Raw genomic sequence first — 16,395 nt, 5'->3', positions numbered from 1 at the left:
TCTCCGGCCACAGCAGAGAGCTGGACTGGAAGAGGAGCAACCAGGACAGAATCTGGCACCCCGACCGGGACTAGAACCTGGTGTGCTGGCGCCGCAGGCGGAGGATTAGCCAAGTGAGCCACAGCTCTGGCCGACAGAAAATATTTTTGAGAACTCACATCAGCAGGACAGCGTTAACTGAGGCCCAAGTGCCCAGTGTAACAGGAGGAAGAGTCTCACTGGTCGCTCAGACACACAGACGTGTACCAACTCACGTCTTGATATTCACTCATTTTGCAGCAGGTTTAAGACCCGGATGAAAATCTGGGAAAGCCAGTCATTCATTTGGTTCTCCCCAGTGGTCAATTAATCGTAAGAACAGAACGTGGCTCCTGGTCCTCAGACCAGCAGGAAAAGAGGGGAGACACCAGTATTCCTTTCCCCCCATGGTCCCTCTCTTGTCTGCTACCGACTAAGGAAGCAGTAGAACCCCCTGTTGGTGCTAAGTGATCAGGAAAGAAACCTGGGGAGAGAGGAGTCTGAGCTCTTGGTTAGAAGAGGAAAGGACTTGTGGAAAGTTAGTTTTCTAGGCTTATTGGCATTTAGTTTCCCCAGGAAAGGGGTCAGAGCTCCATGACATTGGTGGTGGTGGTAGGAGGGGGATCAGGAAAAGCATCTGGCCTAACTTGAAACACTATTAGAAAATCCCCCCTTTCTTGGGAGAGAGGGATTAGGGTGGCTTTCTTAAGTGAGCCCCTCAGAGCTTCCCTAGCCTACAGTTAAGGGGATTTTAAAGTGCAAGGACAGAAGAGAAAATCCAAAATGCATATTTTTCATCACATGCCAAAAATGGGATAGAGGAAAGGAGTGACAGGCCTAGGCCCTCCAGATGTCCCCTGGGGGTTACCCCTCAGTCCACCTTAGTATGGTGCTGGGTGTGGAGGAGTACCTGGGTTCTAATCTCTAAATAGGGGAGACCCCAGTCTCTTCACAGAGTCCCTTTTATTTTTTATGCCGATTAGCCATTTTAAACTGACAAAAGAAATCCTGATCTAGCAGCAAAAAGAAAGAACATGGCTGCCTGGTTCAGTGGTTCCCAGGAACAGAGTCCGAGAACAGTAGGTAACCTCCGTCACACGAAGCTCTGTTCCCTTTTCCCCATGACCAGGCTGGTGCTAGACCAATTATGAAAGGCTGCCAGGCTCAGCACAATGTTTTGAAAGAACGACCACGTGATCTTAAGAGGGTCCTGACAGCATCCCTGTTGGGTAAGAGATAGAAGAGGGCACAGTTAAAAAAGAAAGAGGAGAAAGAAAACAGCTCTGTCATCATCAGGTCTGGGACTGAGTCCACAATAACTTGACTTCCCTGTAAATAAGGCTACTGCATGAATCAAACGAGAACAGTCTGCGTGCAGTCTCTCAGCAGTGTCTGGAGCGCTATACGTGGGAGCTTGTACTGGCTTTGGCTGTACCCAGTGGACGACTCATCAGGGCTCAGCCTGATGGCTGCGCCAGGACAAGAACCAGGATTCTGACATCAGAGCCATGCGCTATGCTCCATGAAGCCCCATCACTTTACAACTCTGATTCCAACTGCTGGTTGCTGCTGGGCTTTGGGTCAGTGAGCAAAAATTGAGTGGCATCAAATGCCAGGCCCCTAGCTAGGGACCAGGGACACAAATAAAGACAGGACATAAAACTGATCACTAGGGGCGAGCATGGTGGCATACAGGGTAAAGCCGCCGCCTGCTGCTTCAAGTCCCGGCTGCTCCATTTCCGATCCAGCTCTCTGCTGTGGCCTGGGAAAGCAGTGGAAGATGGCCCAAGCCCTTGGGCCCCTGCACCCGCGTGGGAGACCAGGAAGAAGCTCCTGGCTCCTGGCTTCAGATCAGCCCACCTCCAGCCGTTGCAGTCATTTGGGGAGTGAACCAGCAGATGGAAGACTCTCTCTCTCTTTCTTTCTGCCTCTGCCTCTCTGTAACTCTGACTTCCAAGTAAAATAAATAAATCTTAAAAAAAAAAAAAAAAAGGGGCAAAACTGCGCACTAGGGAACGCGCTAACTGGACTCCTGACTTTTTTCACTTTACGGTCTCAACCCTTCTTGTGGCTTTGTTTTGCTGATGGCACTCCTCTCTGTGTCTCAGAGTAGCACAGTCAATTGCATCCTGCAGGCACCCTCGTCCTGTAGGTGCTTCTTTCCCACCCCTCATTCCCCCCAGATCCCGTGGATTCTTCTACCAAGAGCACGCCGAGTTCCTTGACCCAGCTGGCAGCCCGCCGGGCCCACCGTCACCTCTTCCTGCTCTTTCAGCAGACTCACCAGCCTCTGCCCGGTCCGGCCGGGGCGCGTGCGGGTTTCTCTTCAGAACTCTCCCCAGCACCCCGCCCGGAGCAGCCGTCCCTGCCCGCCGCCCCGGGCTCCTACAGCCCCCTGCCTTCTCCTGTATCAGTGGGTACTGTTGGTCGTGATCCCTTCTCTGCCTAGCACTAGCGCCTCGTACCGTATTCAGAGAACTTTAATGAATGCATGATCCCCACAAGGAAATCCAGGCGCGGGCGAGGGCGCGGGCGAGGCGAGGGCGAGGCGAGGTCAGTGCCTGCCCCGGCGGCGCAAAGGCACGGTCGCCTGCCCAGACCTGCCCTCCTGCCCCGGCGCGCGCGCTCTCACCCTGGACAAAGTCTGGTCCTAATCGCTCCCAGTTGTGTGTGTGTGTGTGTGTGGTGCTTTTTTGTTTAAAAAAAAAAAAATCAACTCTGGCTCTAGTCTCTCCCTGCGCTGTCGACACCGGCCCGATCTGGAAAATCTGGCATCAACATGCGCCAGCCCAACCCCCTCACTGGACGCCGACTTCCCCGTGCGGGCCACCGGCCTGAGCTCCAAGATCTCCCAGCCTCCAGAGTTCCAATCGCTCGCCAGACCCCTCCCTCGCATCTTTCCTCCCGAGGAAACCTGACCCTTGCCGGCCGCCGTTGCCGAGCCCCAACCTACTCGTTCGTCGTCCCGCAGCGCACCGCACTCAGACTTCCTTGCGCCGTTACTCGCGCTCGGGGGAGGGCGGGGCCACGGCGCCTCCAGTGCGCGTGCGCGGACCGCCCTGGCTGGGCTTAAAGAGCGGGGCGGGGCAGGAGGCCAGTGTCTGTGAAGCTGGACGGCGGCCGTAAAGGGGCAGTCCTTGTGAGGGTGGCCTTGGCTTTAGGGGTGCGTCTGCCGCACTCAGGCTCACGGGGGCCGTGGGAAGGAGGGGAGGGGGACAGGCTTGGCTGGCGGGAAGCGCGGGTGTGCAGAGCTCGCAGGGCGTCAGATGCCAACGTCCAATGTGAGACTGGCCCGCTGAGGTGGAGTCGTCACCAACTTGGGGACACACAGTTGGTAGGGGTGTTCTTGGTAATAGAGGCCCCAGAAAGGGGCAGAGACTGGTCCAGGGCCCCATTGCGTGTTAGGGACTGAGCCAGTATTGGAACCCAGCCAGGTCCCGGGGAAAGGGGGAACTCTGGTTTTGTTTTTTTGTTGTTGTTTTTGTTTATTTTTTCTTGCTATGACAGCAGCAGGGAAGGCCTTAGAAAGCAACTTCATTTTCCCATGCATTTTGAAATCAGGGCCGTTTGAGCCAGTGTTTCTCAACATTTTCAATTCCACCTGCATCAGGAGCTGGGGTTTGTTTTAAAGACGCAGATTCATGACCTCTACCCCCCACCACCACCACCATTCCTTGACAGTCCCAGTGCTTTAACAGTTTTCCTGCGTTCCATGGAATTGTTTGCCAACCAAAGCACCTGATGTGAACTTTAGTTAAATTCTATCAGTGCAGGCCTGGGGAGTTAGCCTTGATTAAGAACCAGCCCATGTATTCAGCTTCATTAAGGGGGTTAAACTGGAGGAATTGGGGAAGGCTTTGAGGGTCTAAAGAAGGGTGGGAACGCACAGGCAGTGAGGGAGGCGGAGTGCAGGGGAGAATCTGGGGTGGGGGTTGGCTGTTCCAAGTAGAAGGGGGAAAAAGCGAAGGCATAGGCGCCGTGCTCAGGGTGAGGCAGATTGTCATAGTAACGAGGATGGCCGGGGGCTTGGAGCTCAGTCTTGGACAGGTGTCCTTGGGTGTCAGGTCAAGGAGTTCAGCTATCCAATGGGCAATGGGAGGGACATGGCAGTTGTGTGTTAACGGGCCAGGGAGAGGTCTCACGAGTTAAGATGTGAGACGATGAGGCATGAGACAGGGCAGTGACTGTGGAGGTGGTGAGAAGGGCACAGATTGAAGGGAGATTTAGGAGGGAGAGCCAGGACATCGCGAGTCAGTAACTCAATCCAAGACCGAGATCTTCCAATTTCTTATGTAAAGCGTGTACATTCTCTGACTAGAGCAGGCTGAGCCCTGATCTTTGTGTGGTGGAAGGGGGAGGTGGGGGTAGCAGAATAGTGTTGTCTAAAACCTTTCCCCTGTCTGCTTCTGTATCCATGGTGGATATGAAGCAGCAGTTATAATGGGCCCTACAAGGCAGGAAAGGGTCGCTGTGTTAATGAGAAACAAAGGAAGCTATTTCTATCACAGATGAAGTTCAAAATCAAAACCGACCCAGGGTTCTCTGTTCAGGTTCCCCTCTTCCAAGACGGGTGCTGAATGACACATGTCAGGTGTCTGGTGGGATTTGTGGAGGATTCCCGACTGTAACTGCCCTTTGGTTGAGTCCTCTCACCTGACATCAGGTAAGGTGTCCTTATTCCCGTCTTATGGGTGTGGCAGCCAAGGCTCAGGAGTTCTGGGACTTGTTCCAGGTGATCCGGTTTGTGGTGGCCCTGGGAGTGAAGGGCTCTTGGCCGGGGTCTCCAGTGAGGTGTTTACCTTTCCTGATCCCCGAGTCCTGGCATCATTCAGGTGTTTCCAATTCAGATACCACCATGTGGGCCAGCTTGTGTCACATTATCCTGTCTGTCCTCCACTTTGCAGTTGTCTATCTGAAATGATTGCTTGTGTGTGTTGTGGGCCCCCTGCTAGAATGTGAGTGCTGTGGACAGTAAGGACAGTAGCCCAGTGGTCTTGCCCACCACTTTACCTCCAGCACCCTGCATGGTGCCTGCGACATAGTACGTTTTCAATAATGTGTATTGAGTGATAGAAATCAGCTGGGGAAGGAGAAGGAAGTCCACAGTTAGTGAAAGCTTAGGATACTCTTGCTATTTCTCACAAACTACCTTCCCTTAGAAGTCTTTCAAGGTCAGTGCTTTATCTGCACTGGACGATTAAGAAAGCCTGCTACATGGGGTCGTATCAGTGGTTTGTTCCTTTTGAGCTGTAGACTCCTTTGAGAATCCTCATTAGACACAAACTTGCATCCACCACATAGAGGGAGTCACCTCGTCAGGCCGAGAAACCCAGGGTTAGGGGACTTGCCCAAAGTCTTCGCTTGTTCTTCACTCCCTAGCTGGAGTGGACTACGGGGAACCTAGAGAAGATTCTGGAGCCAAGGGAGGTAGTGAAGCCCCAAGCATTTGGTGTCTCAGATCTGAGTTTAAATCCTAACTTCACAACCTAGCAGTGTGACTACGGGCAAGTCATCTTACCCCGAATCCCACTTTCCTCACTTCCAAAATGGAATCTTTTTTTTTTTTTAACTACCTTTTATTGGTCTGGTCACTAAGTGCCAGGTTCTTGGCTGATGACTTTACGGTTATTGTCTTTTTAATTTTAAGAAATGTATTTTTGAAAGTCAGAGACAGATCTTCCATCTGCTAGTTCACTCCCCCAAAGGCCTGCAACAGCCTGAGCTGGGCCACGTCAAAGCCAGGAGCCAGAAACTTGGTAGCAAGGACCCAAGTACTAGAGCCATCACCTGCTGTCTCCCAGGATGCAATGGAATTGAAGTAGAGCCGGGACTTGAACACAGGCACTCTGATGAGGGATACAGGTGGCTTAACCAGCATCTTAACTGCTTTGCCAAACACCTGCCCCTCATTCCCTGTTTACTTCAGTGCTATGAGGTCAGTGCCGTATGGTTTCCATTTTACAGCGGGGGAGCTGGAGGCTGGAGGAGTGGCCCTGACCCGGCAAAGATCACACAGCTCTGCCTCGTTAGCCATCGTGCTCCTCTGCAGGCAGGCACTTTGGGGTGTGCCGTGGGCTCAGGCTTCCCAAAGCCGACTTTTGTATCTTTCACAGTCTCTGCTCTTGTGGGAACATTGGAGATATAATTAGGTGAGAAAGGGCAAACAGAGATGCTCTGCAGTGTGAGTGGAGCCCGTCCCTTAGCTCTGTCTCTTGCCTTTCCCTGTGGGGGCCCTCTCCAAGTCTGGACTGTGCCTTTTGATTGGGACACCTTTGTCAGTGCCAGTCTCTGCACATGGCTGCTGCCCCTTTTTAGCAGTGACATCATCCCACCTGGCATCGTTTACGAGGTGGTCTCCCCCCTGGCGGGCAGCCACTGCTCTGGCCATTCACAGTGGGATTTCCTCAGTCTCCTAGCCCCTTGCACAGGCCTGGCCCAGCACTGCTGCTCAGGAAGTGCCTGTGGGATCAAAGCGAGGACTCTCCCTATGTGGAGGATTTACTGTGTGCCAGGCCTGTCCCTGACCCTTTGTGTTACCTCGTTTATACCCCACCCTAATCCTGGGAGGCAGAAGTTGCTGAAGAAATGGGCTCAGAGAAGGTGGGCTTTGCCTTGGGCCCACTAGCCGTGATTGATGGACCAGGGCCTGGGCTGTCACAGGGCAGACACACTTCTCGGCTCCCAGGATCCTCTGAGAACTCCTGTGGGGCAAGTTTCTAGTCCAGCCCTCATTCATGAAGCAACAGAAGCCCAGAAAGGAGAGATGAGTTACTGCCAATCCCTCCTCTGCCTGGCACTTAGCCGCTTACGGGTAAATGGGGTCTGATTTTACCAATACACCACCCAGGTAGCACAGTACCTAATCCAGCTTGCTCACTAAATACTTTAAAATTTTATTTAGGAAAACATTAAAAATTATCATTAAAATTAGGATAACGAACACCACATACTTACCATCCAGCTTGGGAAATAAAACATTGCTCATAAAATGGAAGATGAAATCTTTTCATTCGCAGCAATATGGATGGAACTAGAGGTCATGATGTTAAATAAGCCAAGCACCAAAAGACAGTGTGGCATGATCTCACTCGTGTGGAGTCTAAGGAAAGGTGACTTCACAGAAGTTCCAAGTAAAGTGGTGATTACCAGAGGCTGGGGAGGGAGGGGGAAAGGCTGATTAATGGGCGCTAGGTTATAGCAAAAGAGGAGTGAGTGGTTCTGGGGTTCACTTTCACACAGACTATAAATAATGCACTACATATTTCTCTATTTAAGAAAAGCAAGACTGGCGCCGTGGCTCACTAGGCTAATCTTCCACCTGCGGCGCCAGCAACCTGGTTCTAGTCCCAGTCGGGGCACCGGATTCTGTCCCAGTTGCTCTTCTTCCTGTCCAGCTCTCTGCTGTGGCCCGGGAAGGCAGTGAAGGATGGCCCAAGTGCTTGGGCCCTGTACCCGCATGGGAGACCAGGAGAAGCACCTGGCTCCTGGCTTTGGATCAGTGTAGCGCACTGGCCACAGTGGCCATTGAGGGGTGAACCAATGGAAAAGGAAGACCTTTCTCTCTGTCTGTCTCTCTCACTGTCCACTCTGCCTCAGCCTGTCAAAAAAAAAGAAAAAAAGAAAGAAAAGCAAGCTAGGGGCCAGTGTTGTGGTCCAGTGGGTTAAGTTTTTCAGGACAGAGCTGGGGAATTGCTATACTCGTTGGGTTGGTTTCCCGGCTTAACCTTTTGAGTCTCTCTGCCATTCACCTCCCCAGCTAGCTACTGTGACCACAAGGACAAAGAGCCACAGTCTACCCTGACCACCTACTCTGCCTTGCCTCGAGTTGGTCTCAGAATAGGTGTTCTTCCTGCGTTCTCTACTCCAGCAGGTTGGGCTAAGTGCCCCTCCCCAGGAACCCCACTGTATCAGTCCTTACTAACTGTGCTTCCCTGAGACTCCTGAACCCCGGGAGCAGGCCCAGTAGCAGTGCCAGTCTGGGAGGCCTTAGAGAGCATTGAACTGAACTAAACAAAGGGCTGACCCAGGCTGGGGCAAGTCCATCGTGGTCCTGAGACCTCGCCTGGGCTTTGGCACAGGATTTGAGAGGTAGGATAGTTGTGCTCGTACAAGATCCTGGACTTCCCTCCTGCGTGTTGGACCCACTAGAACTTCTCTTCTGGGGATGCTGGCTGCCCTGGGCACTGTCTCAGATTCTGTCCACAGAGTGGCAAACCCAACTCTCCCAGCCCCCATAGCCACTGGCTCATGTGTTCACACTGTTGGCCTCCGACCCAAGTGCGTTGTCTTACTTGTTTCTCTCAACTGTTCATTTTACAGAGAAGGAACCCAAAGCTCAAGAGGTTAAGTATCTTGCTCAGGGTCACCGAGCATGTGAATGACAGAGCAGGGATTTGAGGAGCCTTCCTAACGTGAGCCAGGCCCTGCCTAGTCCCTACAATTGCCTGGCCTTAAAAGATGCACTGCCCACTCTTTAGAAGAAGATAATACCATCGCCGAACATTTGCACAGGGCTTGTCACAGGTCAGACACAGGCTCAGCTGGTTGCCTATATTATTTCATTAAATGCAATGGGAGCTTGTTTATGCCCATTTTCTGGTGGGAACTGAAGCTCAGAGGGAGAGAGAGACGCCTTTGAGGTCATATAGCAGGTTGAACAGTCTGACCCTCTTAGTCTATCTTTTCCCCAGACATCCTGTTTGCCTCCTGCCTCCTCCATACTCTGGCCTCCCAGACCCACTCCCCCGCTACCATTCTTGCTCTTCCCTTACCCCAGGTCCTACCCTTGCAACCTGTGTCAACAGCTCCACCCCTATTTATTTATTTATGAGAAAGTTTATTGGGGGAAACCTGACAAACCGAGGGAAGGGGCAAAGAAGGAAAAAGAGGGAGAAGACGAGTGTAAGAGAGAGACAGAGGTCGGGAGAGGGAGAGAGACGTGTGTTTAGGAACAGGTCCTTTTAAAACTTTGCTGGGGGGCAGGCAGGGAAGTAGGAGCAGAGAATCCCATTAGGATGGGGCTCTACCCCCCTTTTAAAAAGGTTTTATTTATTTGCATTTTATTTGAGTGACATATAAACACAAAGATCGTCTATCTGCTGGTCTGCTGCTCAGATGCTCACAACAGCCAGATCTGGGCCAGGCTGAAGTCAGGACCACAAAACTCTGTATTTTCTTTTTTTTCTTTCTTTCTTTCTTTTTTTTTTTTTTTTTTTTTTTTGATAGGGAGAGTGGACAGTGAGAGAGAGAGACAGAAAGATCTTCCTTTGCCGTTGGTTCACCCTCCAATGGCCGCCGTGCTGATCCAATGGCAGGAGCCAGGTACTTCTCCTGGTCTCCCATGGGGTGCAGGGCCCAAGGACTTGGGCCATCCTCCACTGCACTCCCTGGCCACAGCAGAGAGCTGGCCTGGAAGAGGGGCAACCGGGACAGAATCCGGCGCCCTGACCGGGACTAGAACCCGGTGTGCCGGCGCCGCAAGGTGGAGGATTAGCCTAGTGAGCCGCGGCACCGGCCAGGAGCACAAAACTCAATCTGGGTCTTCCACGTAAGTGGCAAGGACCTAAGTACTTGAGCCATCACCTCCTTCCTCTCTGGGTGTGCTTTAACAGGAAGCTTGATCAGAAGACGAGGAGCCAGGACTTGAACCAGACACTGCACTATGAAATGCAGATATTCCAAGCAGTATTTTAACATTTGTGCCAAACATCTGTTGCTCCCACCCCTTTCATATTCTTGACATATTTTGGAGCATGGCATTGGGCCAAACTCTGAAAAGTAACTGTAGGGATATGCCTCCTAACCCTAGGGTGTCCGTTAGTCCTTCTTGACTCTTCTAGCTGCCTGGGCTAGAAGAGACCCACCACCCAGTCCCGTCCCTACCTGTGGTGGCCTACCTGAGCATGTGTAGCCCATGCTGTGTAGAGGACTGAGCCAGCAATACTCCGATTCCTAGCAGGAAGGCCAGTGCATAGGAGGTGGAGGCAGGACTGGGCCTCTTGACAGTAGTTCTGGAAGCTGATATGAGCAGCAGCAGCTGTTGGCATTATCTGGGCTCTAAGAATAGCATAGGCTGAAGAGTTGGAGGTGGGGACAGGGAAGAGGACTGGAGTCTGTGTCCACGGCCCCTATTCCCCGCACCCCTGTTTGGCCTGGAAGCAAGAAGGCCTCCCTTCTCGCTTGCCGTTGGCTCTGGAATGGTGTCTGCCACAGGGCTGTAGGCAAGAGCAGGTCCGTGGGACCCAGACCCAGACTGTCAACCTTGGGCCGGAGGTAGTAATTCCACACCCTAGGGCCCAGCCCTCACCCAGGACCCTGACCTCTGGCACAGAGTAGGGACTTGTGTTGTCAAGGATTGTGCTGAAAGCTTAAATTCATTTAGCAGACATGTCACAAGTGGGTTCTACGTACATGTGATTCAAAAGATAGAGAAGGGTAAGCAAAAGGAAAAATTCTGTGTGTTTACACCGGCCCCAGCCTCGAGGGCCTTTCCACCATGCTCTGTCCACAGCTGAACACCTCAGTGCAGATCCTGGCTGGCTCCCATGTCATGCAGGTGATGGCATGGCCCAGGCGTTGTTCTCCTCACTTTATTTTATGTAATGACCTGTTGGGAAATAACTGGTTTACTGACTCTGCACTAGTGCCAGGCTTTATTCTGAGCACTTCAGGGGCTCGAACTCATAGATTCTACACCTCAGCCCAGTGAGGAAGGTACTGTTTATGGATCCCCCCTGGGAAGGGGTTAAGTAATTTTCCGAGATTTCCCAGCTGGTCATCGACTGAGCCAGGATTCAAATCCAGGCAGTCTAACTTAGCTAAGGTGTTATCACTGCTCTCTGCTGCCTCCCTCTCCCTCAGGGCCCCAGGGCAAAATGTATATGCACACTTACCACATGCCAGGCCGAGGCTAGGATGCAGCAGAGTATTAGGAAGCCCCTGTCTCTGCCCTTGCGCAGCTGGCATCTCACTGCTGTGTCTGTTAGTTGAGGCAACAGGAGGAGGACCCACCCATGTCACCCACATGCACACACACACACACTCACACACACACACACACCCCAGCCGCTGCTGGTTCTATACCCGTGAGTCCCATGGGCCCACACACACACTGGCCGCTGCTGGTCCTGTACCCATGAGTCCTGTGGATGCACAGCCTCTGAGCCAGAAGGCTTGAGAGCCCAGAGTTCTTGGTGGGAGCAAAGGGGTCCAGACAAAAGTGGGTGGCGCTGAGAGATCACCATGTGGCCCTCATGAGCCTCATCACCTGCCCCCTGGGATCCATTTCAGTGGGGTTGGCAGGGGGATGTCTCTAATCCTGGGCCCAACCATTGTTTGAAGTTTGGAACAATTGAAGGGCAAGGGAGCTATAGATAGGCTCACAGCTGCTGTCACCTGTCCCTGCCTGGGCACTGGGCCCAAGCATTGTCTCCCTAGAGTTACTCTTAGCAGTGAGGGCCCACTGGAGGTGGGAGGCTGGCCAGAGAGATAGAGTCTAAGAGAAATACAGAGTCTCAGAGGGCAGAGGGACAACTTACCCCCAAAAGATCAAGACCCTTGAGAGAGATAAGAGTCCCACCAAGTGCTGGAAACACTGAGACTGGTTGGGGGTGTGGGTGGAGACAGAGCTGTCAGCACAATGAGGATCTAAACCAAAGCTTGAACTCAAACAGCAGGTGCCGGGGCCCAGGGCCCCAGGTCCTGCACCAGTTCCCCCTCCCATCCTGCCAGGACAGCTGCCATGCACTTTCTCTCAGAACGGGCGCATCCCAAAGCCCCTCTGGGCTGGTCTCAGGTGCCCTCTTGAGTGCTCTGGGAGCCCCGGGGTCTTTAGAAGCAAGAGGTTGTGCTAGTGGATCTAGCATATGTGGCCTTGAGCAAGGACCTGCCTCTCCCCCTGTGCCTCAGTTTACCTGACTGTTCAGTGAGAGATTTGGTTTGTGTGATTACTCGAGGGCCCTTCCCCCTGCTCCAGCTGTAGCTGAGGCCACAGTCCCCTCCTTTGTTTGCCCTTTGTGAGGATGGGGGACAGCTGGTTCCCCTGCCCTCCCCCGTAACCTTTCATCCATAAATCCATGCTGAGGCATCTCTGCTCCGGATAAACAGCTCTGATGCCTTTTGGATGCCCTCATCCTATTTTCTGCTGGAAGCCTCAGAGCCGGGGCCTACTCGGGTGTTCTGCAGCTGCCCAGGGCCCCAGGAGGGGAGAAACCTGGGGCAAGCAGGGCCCCAGCCACCCCCAGGGTGCCAGGATGGTGGGCCCCTCTTTGGGCCTCACCATCTCACACATGGCTGTCAAGGCGGCCTCCTCCTGAGAAAGTCTTCCTGCCACCGGTTCTCGCCTCTTCAGCCACCCTCCACACCAGCTGCCACCAGGATCTGAGAAGCACATAAATCTGACCACACTGTCAGATCCCCTTGCTCAGAGCTCTTTGATGAAAAAATAAATAAAAATGCCTTTGATGGTGCCCCAGCTCCTGCAGGGTGGAGCTCAAGTCCTAATCTGGTGTCCGAAGCCCTTCGGAGTCTAGCCCCAATTGTGCAGGTCAAGCTCACCTCCCTCCATGCCTCTGGGCCCGGCCTCAGCCAGGGTGGCAGGTCAGGCTGCCTTCTTTCCCTCTCGTTTTGGACTTGCGGTCCATTCTCTCCATCCTCTGCCCCTACCTCCAGTGCATCCACCTGTCCAGCCCATCCTCTTTCACCTGGACAACCACAGCAACCTCTTCATTGCTCCTCGGCTGTCTCTTCAGCCCCTCTCAGTCTGTTCGCTACATGGCAGCCAGAGTGGTGATTATTAAACTTGGGGTCACTTCCTGTCCTGCCTTGACAGGTTCCCACTGCACCTGCAGTCAAAGCTAGCACCCCTTTCAAGCCCTCCTAGACTCTGAATGTTCGTGCCTGTCTGACATCGTCTAGTGAAACTGTTCTTGTTCACAGGGACAGTGCCACAAATGTCCCAAGCTGTTTTCTCCTTTAGGGCTTTTGTATTTTCTGTTCCTCCTGCTGGTTCTGAATCCTGGCCTCACCTTAAATGGCATCTCTTCAGAGGGGGCACTCCCAGGCCACCCCCGTAACCCTCCAGAGTTTTGCTCTATTTCCTTCCTAGCACCTGTCACATTCTTTGTCTTCAAAAACATATTTGCTTGTTTGTTTTTTTTTTTGCCTCCCAGGGGATTGTCAGTGCTATGAATGAAGGGACTTTATTGTCACGCCCTCATCTTTGGCAGTCTGGGTGTCAAACTTGGCTTTTATCCTCCAAACTCCTCCATTCCAACCTCTCCCTTGAGTATCTCTCCTTTCCTGAACCGTGAGCAACCCTAGCTTCAGTCCTGGATGCAGAAGTGTGTGGAGTGGAATTCACGTGTTCCTCCTGCTGCAGTAGCATATTTTTTTCCTTTTTCTTTTCTTTTTTTTTTTTTTTCTTTTTTTGACAGAGTGGATAGTGAGAGAGAGAGACAGAGAGAAAGGTCTTCCTTTGCCGTTGGTTCACCCTCCAATGGCCGCGGCTGGCGCGCTGCGGCCGGCACACCGCGCTGATCCGAAGGCAGGAGCCAGGTGCTTCTCCTGGTCTCCCATGCGGGTGCAGGGCCCAAGCACTTGGGCCATCCTCCATGCAGTAGCATTTGCACAGAGTTCTGCCTTGTCTGTACCCAAAGAAGGAATCCCAGGCCCTGGGGTATATTGGTGGCAGACATACATACAAGGGTGTTCCAAAAAGTTCATGGAAAAATGGAATTAGGGGTGGGCATTTAGCACAGTGGTTAAGAAACTGGTTAGGTCATTCTCATTCCATGCCACAGTGCCTGGGTTTGAGTCCCAACTCTGCTCCAGATTCCAGCTTCTTGCTAATGCACACCCTGGGAGGCATCGGGGATGGCTCAAGTGATTGTGTCATGTGGGAGACCTGGTCACTAGACCTGGACTGAGTTCTTCACTTTTGGCTTTGGCCCCAGCTGGGGACTGTTGCAGGCATCTGGGGAATAAACCAGTATATGGGAGCTTGCTCTCTCTTTATCATTCTTTCTCTTGCTACTTCTCAAATAAGAGAAATAATTAAAAGAGAGAAAGAAAAAATTGGAAGGCCAGTGTTTTGGCACAGTAGGTTAAAGTTGTGCCACAGGTTAAAGGAGACCTGGATGAGGCTCCTGGCTTCATCCTGGCCCAGCCACACCTGTTGCCATCTGGGGAGTGAACCAGTGGATGGAGATCTGTGTGTGTCTGTATGCGCATGTGCCTCCCTTTCTATGTATACTTCTGCCTTTCAAATAAATATCTCTTAAATTCACACTTGTGCCAACATCCCATATCTAGTGCCAGTTCGAGTCTGTGCTATTCCACTTTTTATCTAGCTTCCTGCTAATGTGCCTGGGAAGGCAGCAGAAGATAGCTCAAGTGCTTGAACTCCTACTGCCCATGTGGGAGATGTGGAGGGAGTTCCTGGCTCCAGCTGTGGCCTAACCCAGCCCTGGCTGTTACAGCTATTTGGGGAGTAAAATAGTGATGGAAGATACCCTGTTCATTTTCTCTGTCACTCTGCTTTTCAAATAAATCAATGTCTTATAAAATGGAATTGAGGGGCTGGCGTAGTGGCTCACTAGCTTAATCCTCCGCCTTCGGCGCCGGCATCCCATATGGGCCCCAGGTTCTAGCCCTGGATGCTCCTCTTCCAGTCCAGCTCTCTGCTGTGGTCTGGGAAGGCAGTGGAGGATGGCCCGAGTGCTTGGGCGCCTGCACCCGCGTGGGAGACCAGGAAAGAAGCTCCTGGCTCCTGGTTCCTGATCAGCGTAGTTCCAGCCGTGGCGGTCATTTGGGGAGTGAACCAACAGAGGGAAAACCTTTCTCTGTCTCTCTTGCTGTCTGTAACTCTGTCAAATAAATAAAAATCTTTAAAAAAATGGAACTGAAAGACATTTATTGTGATACAAAAATTTTGAACTCATACATACTTTTTCTATATTATACATTTAAAAATTTATTTTTATTTTCTTTGAAAGGGAAACAGAGATCTTCCTTCTACTCCCCAAATATCTGCAACAGATGGGCTGGGCTGGTCCAAAGCCAGGAGTCCAAAACCCAATCCAGGTCTCCTACATGGGTAGCAGAGACCGAGTACTTGAGCCATCATCTGCTTTGTCCCAGGATGTGCGCTAGAGGGAACTGGAACCTAGGCTCTTTGATGTGGGATGCAGGTGATCCAAGCAGCATCTGAACTGTACCAAGTGCCTACCCCATAATATGCATTTTTCAGTAACTTCTTGTAGACCCCTTATATGTACAGATTTAAAAAACTTGCACCAAAATCTTTTAATTCCATTTTCCATACACTAATTGAAGCTCCTTCATATTTGCAGCTGCATTCTGAAAATCTGGGATTTCAGAGGCCAGTCTGTCTACAGCCTCCAGCCCTGCAAACCTGCCTGGCGCTGCTTGGTGTTGGCAGGCTCACTGTTCTCCAAGGCAGCCTCTCCCACTGCTGGCTGGCCCAGAGCTTGAAAAAATCCTCCTTTGTGTTGCATCCAATCTCTGCTTCCTTGTCCCTGTCCTTTGGTCTTCTCTTGAGGCCACATGGATCACAAAGGCTTCCTCTGCGGTGGGACAGCTCTGCAGGTATTTAAAGTCGGTCCCTAAGGTTCTTAGAGGTTATAGTCACTGTGCATCTCTGAGGGCACTGAGTTTCCTCTTCACCCTGTTTATCTGTGGGCTCATCTCAGCAGTAGTGGAAGTTAACCTATAGGGCAGTTCCAGACCCAATTTTTTGGGGGGAGGTGATATCTCAGCCCCAGGTTTCTATACTGGGTAATTTTGGAAATCAGACCCACATTATGTTTGGAATAGGCAAGGCTTGTTAGAAGCTCTGATTCTTCAGGGCAAAAGTCCTGAAGGAGCCAGCGCTATGGCATAGCAGGTAAAGTCACTGCAGTGCTGGCATCCCATATGGGCGTGCGTCAGTTCAAGTCCTGGCTGCTCCACTTCCAATCCAGCTCTCTGCTATGGCCTGGGAAAGCAATGGAAGACAGATCAAGTCCTTGGGCCCCTGTACCCACATGGGAGACCTGGAGGAAGCTTCTGGCTTCAGATCAGCCCAGCTCCAGCTGTTGTAGCCATCTGGGGAGTGAACCAGCAGATGGAAGACTCTCCCTCCCTCTCTTCCTTTCTTTTCTTTTCTTTTTTTTTTTTTTTTTTGACAGAGTGGACAGTGAGAGAGAGACAGAGACAAAGGTCTTCCTTTGCTGTTGGTTCACCCTCCAATGGCCACCGTGGCTGGCGCGCTGTGGCCAGCGCACCACACTGATTCGATGGCAGGAGCCAGGTACTTCTCCTGGTCTCCCATGGGGTGCAGGGCCCAAGTACCTGGGCCATCCTCCACTGCACTCCCTG

General features: G+C 52.1%; 1 protein-coding gene and 1 long non-coding RNA gene across 12 annotated transcripts in view; one reads left to right on the top strand and one right to left on the bottom strand.

Annotated features, from left to right (window-relative positions):
- GSS (glutathione synthetase) overlaps positions 1–3,039 on the bottom strand; it is a 29,630-nt gene extending 26,591 nt beyond the window's left edge. For 5 of the 11 annotated variants that reach the window (XR_011379930.2, XR_016216605.1, XM_002710790.6 and 2 more), the window contains exon 1: positions 2,972–3,039. The gene's annotated coding sequence lies outside the window, so the exon portion shown is untranslated. Of the gene's footprint in view, positions 1–2,302; positions 2,900–2,937 lie in introns of those variants that run through there. The other 6 variants (XM_051846147.3, XM_051846148.3, XM_051846146.3 and 3 more) reach the window with 6 other exon arrangements.
- A 30-nt stretch (positions 3,040–3,069) lies between these two features.
- LOC149123372 (uncharacterized) lies at positions 3,070–15,506 on the top strand. Its single transcript, XR_016216606.1, has 3 exons — positions 3,070–3,181; positions 4,569–4,681; positions 15,369–15,506. It is a non-coding gene; the product is annotated as an uncharacterized LOC149123372 (long non-coding RNA).
- The last annotated feature ends 889 nt before the right edge of the window (positions 15,507–16,395 follow it).

Source organism: Oryctolagus cuniculus, chromosome 11, assembly GCF_051225735.1.
Source record: "Oryctolagus cuniculus isolate XC-2025 breed Fujian yellow rabbit chromosome 11, ASM5122573v1, whole genome shotgun sequence".
In the NCBI taxonomy this organism is placed as follows: Eukaryota; Metazoa; Chordata; class Mammalia; order Lagomorpha; family Leporidae; genus Oryctolagus; species Oryctolagus cuniculus.
Note: the sequence above shows the minus strand (reverse complement) of the source record. Positions and strands in the feature narration are given on the sequence as shown.